The sequence below is a fragment of the Carya illinoinensis genome, chromosome 5 (assembly GCF_018687715.1).
Source record: "Carya illinoinensis cultivar Pawnee chromosome 5, C.illinoinensisPawnee_v1, whole genome shotgun sequence".
Classification (NCBI taxonomy): Eukaryota; Viridiplantae; Streptophyta; class Magnoliopsida; order Fagales; family Juglandaceae; genus Carya; species Carya illinoinensis.
In genome coordinates this window covers 35836262-35840751 of record NC_056756.1, presented here as the reverse complement: position 1 = coordinate 35840751, position 4490 = coordinate 35836262, and the positions used below count along the sequence as shown (strand labels likewise).

The 4490-nt window shown below is 38.8% G+C and overlaps 1 pseudogene; it reads right to left on the bottom strand.

The window, feature by feature from the left end:
• Nucleotides 1-920: 920 nt before the first annotated feature.
• LOC122311205 lies at nt 921-4129 on the bottom strand (annotated as a pseudogene).
• Between the last annotated feature and the right edge of the window lie 361 nt (nt 4130-4490).

Sequence of the window (4490 nt, the reverse complement as noted above, 5' to 3'; positions counted from 1 at the left end):
AGGTCGGTAATGGAAATGGGGAGGCGACGGGGTGGTCAGACAACCACTAGAACACTACTGAGAGTGGTAGCTCACGGTGGCACACGACAGTGCTGGGGAAAAGCTTCTAAAGCTATGGGAAAGTAGATCTGGAGGTGAGGAAGGCGATGGGGTTGCGTATGGGAGGAAAAAATAGTGTTTTAGGGATGATTTGGAGGTGGAGAGACTTGACCTATTTATAGGTCAAGGGTTAAGGCTTGGGAATTGCAACCAAGGCTGTGATTGGTGATACGGGATGGAGGAAAGAGGTAAGTATCACAAGTGTGATGTGCGATCAGTGGTACGTGGAGGCATGGATGAAACCCATGAGATAGAGGGCTAAGCTGGACTGGCAACGATGGGTGGCACGTGGAGGCATGGATGAAATCCATGAGATAGAGGGCTAAGTTAGATTGGCAACGATAGGTGGCATGTGGAGGCATGGATGAAACCCATGAGATAGAGGGTTAGAGTGGATGGGACGGATTGAAGAACTACAACGGTGGCCAGAGGAGACGGAAGGCACAACCACATGGAGAAGCAGTGGTGTCAATGGGAAGAGGTGCGGCAGGTCACGGGCAGAGGGCGGAGCAAGAAGAAGAAAAGAGAAAAGAAAAAGAAAGAAGAAGAGATGGGAGTTGTGTGGTGTTGGGGGGAAAGAAGAAGACTCGGGTTTCATCCTTTAGCCAAAACAACTTAGTTTTGGTGGGAGGGTTGGGCTTCCATACTTACTCATGGTTAATATTACTTTATCCAGTTATTTTTTACTAAAACGAGTCTATTCTCGTCCCAAATAATTTATCTTAAACTCTCATTTTTTTTATACTAGCGCATGGAACCCCCCCCCCCCCCCCCCCCAAACACACACACACACACACACACACACACACATGGCCTCTTTGTGAATTCAAATTTTACTTATTGTACGTCTTATTACTGTCGTTGAAATTCCGTACATGGATAAAGTAAACACATATATATATAGGCCGTCGACTTATGGTACGTTTACTGGCCAACATTCTGAATTGATAGTAGATAGACTCATATTGGCACCGGATCAACAAGCAATGAAGTGATACCGTCTACTATCACTTGTGTAACGTTTGTGTATGCATCATCATCCTTGTAAACAACATCCATTACGCGTGCGAGATTGAGAACGCGATCTAGGAAATGCTTTGGCAGTTGAGTAGGTTTAAGGAACTCGCTAATATCTTTCCATGCATCCTCGATCTGCTTCTTAAATTCTTCTTCTGCCTCATGCTTTGAGACACCGTGCTGCTTCATATAGCAGTCGAGGGCAGAGACAACGTGTCCTCTCTCTTGCTCAAACTGCAAAAAATAGAAACATTAATTAGTGATTTTATTTCCAACATCAACGACATAATTAAGATTAGCTCGTGCGACTGCCAAATTGATGTTGGCACATTGCCTACTGAATGTAGAGCTAGGGAAAGGAATTATTAAGGATATAAAATATATAATAAAATCTATATATATTATATTTTATATATATATCCTTAATACTACCTTTCAACTGTGGGCCATACCCTTTTAATAAGTGGACATTACAAACACGTGGAATATTTAACTAATATGGTAAAGTGTGAAATCTGAGATCAAATTCAAAACTTTTGCTTTGGTCCATGAATGTGAAATTATTACTTGTCTTAAAAGTTAACTTAATTTAAACAAAGAAAATTTTATTATATATTTGATATCCTTCCTGAAATCTTAAAAGCTAACTAATTCCCATGTTGTATACGTACCTCAGTAGAAACAAGGTCATCCATGAGTCTGCATATCGTTTCTGCTGCTTTAACAATCTTAGGGTTACCGCAGGCCCAATCGAAGACCTCCTTTGTTGCATCTCCCATGCCAAGAAAAGATAAGGTTACAAGTGTAGAGTAGCCACCGGTTACTAAGGGCATTACTCATGTACTCCTCCACCGTGGGTATATATTTTTCCTTCATCCATTTGGCTTCAAGAAGGTAGGCTTGAGCTAGCCTTTTGATCTGGTTGCATTAAAAGCCATGAAAACATTCAGAGTATAAAAATTCAGAATTTAGTGAAAAAGAGGCCAGTAAAAGTGATTAATTTTTGGTCATGTCGTACTGCTTCCTTTGTATAGTAAAGGCCGTATATCCTTCCTTCTTTGGACATCTCTTCCTCAATTTCCTTAGTAATATCCAAGAGTGCTTGATAGGTAGATTTCATGTACTCTGGGAGTTGCTCTATGCAGCAGTTATCCCACCTGAATGTTATTAATTTATTAAAGAAGAAAAAATTAAAACAGACCAATCAAGTTTTTGTTCCTGATGACTTGAAAAAAGAAGAAGTTTCAAGACATTAATTCTGGATCCGATAGAAGAGCCTTAAGTTAACCTTATAATTGCATCCGTAAAGAGTTTAAGCTCTTCAAATGTACCATAGGCATCATATGTATCATCCATTATTGAGACCACGGAGGCCACTTTGCCAAGCATCATCCTCCCATGAGAATATTGGGGTTCAAAGTACGGTCCCAAAATCCACATGAAGTACAACTCCACCACTCTATCTCGGACATACGATATCTTTTCCGGGACCCCTAAATCTTCTTTACACCGCCTAAGCAAGAATTGAACGCAAACTGACATCAAATCTTGCTATATATGCATATACAAAATTAACACCAACAGGTATATATTATATAAAGAAGTGCGATACCATGTGATCTACATGGCCTTAATTACCTCGAGAGCTCGGAAACTTCCTTCTGGTGTAGCCGTTGTATTATGTTAAAATCCAACTTAGCGAAGTTGAGAACAACTTCATTAAATGAAGCAGTTTCTGGGTAGGTAGAAAAATAATGTCTCGCCTCTAACCTTGGCATCCATTTTCGAAGCGGCAGCTCTAAGGCACGACGCACTTGTGCAGCAACAGAAGGGTTTAAATTACTCACCATCGACTCGAGTTGCGTTGTAGTAAAATGAAGTGCTTCATCAAGTATATCTTCTCCACGCACCCTCATATGCGAAGCTTCATAAAGGCTTAAAATACCTCGCACATCGTGAATAATTGATTCCTCGAAGTTCCCTTCACTGTCCTTAAACTTGCTGAAAACATCTGCATTATCACCCCAACACATGAGCACATGCATGTGATCTGTGCAGCTGAAGTTTCCGTAAACAAAACAATACCAATATATATTTTCTATGAGAAACAATACAGTGCCGAATAAGCGTTTTGATGAAGCACCCATCAAATTGCATGCTCTAGTTCCATTTTTTAATGTTCTTCAAACCGGAGAGGTCGGTACGTACCATAGTTTTTTGTTTTTTATGTAAATTTTATGAATTATTGTAGTATTCTTCAATCATTTTTTTAACTAGATTTATCAACCTTTGGCGGCCTTTTACTTTATTCCTTTATTTGAATAGTCTAATGAGTACTAACCACTCGGAGTGTTATAACCCTGCTGCCTCAGTAAGCGAAAACGGAGAGAAACAGTGTAGAGGTCGTCAGAGTCTCCAGTGTCGTCACCATTGTTGTGAATTTGTTGGAGTATGGTATCAATCTCACTTTCAAAATGGTAAGACACGCCTAAGCGTTGGATCGCATCAATCAGCTCCAACTTTTGTGATATATCATCGACGGGAGCCATCGGCAAGCTCTGCACTTTTTCTTTCAGCCTTTGAACTTTCTCCAAGCTCTCAGAGGAAATCTCCTACAGCACAAAGATGATAGATCATAATATGCATTTCAAGACTGTAAGCATTAGAATATATACATATATATATATATAGAGAGAGAGAGAGAGAGAGAGAGAGAGAGAGAGAGAGAGAGAGAGAGAGAGAGAGAGAGAGAGAGGGGGCTTCACAAATGTTCAACTACCATGGACTTGCTATTATAAGAGATGAAATGATCTCCCCAAATGCTTGGGTGAAAAGTTGCCAACGGGCGTTTTACAACAGAAATACTTGGATTCTGGGTTTGGGAAGGAATCCCTGAAACTGAAAGCAGGGACATTTTGTAGAACAACTAATTAGTGTATAAATGGCGATTGAGTTAACTTAGTGGTTGTTGGTTTTCAAGTATCGTAGTCGTGAATGAACAACTTATGGAAGGCCAGTTATATAGATACGTTTCAAGCATACCGACAACGCCGCATGCATACCGTACTGAATATTCATAATATTCTAATATGTGCAATATAAAGTAAACTTAGTTTGAAAAATGAGATGAATTGAAGAATTAGTGAATAATAGCATAATGATTTGTGAATAATAGTAAAATAGTTTAGATTAAGATATGTTTTTGGATTTTGGAAAATAAGAGAAGAAAAAATTGAATAAAAATATTAGAAAGTTACAATAATGTTAGAATAATATTATTTTTATTTTTAAATTTGAAAAAAGTTGAATTATTCTGTGTTTTGTTTGAAAGTTTGATAAAGTTGTAATGAATAGGTAATAATGATAAGATGAAA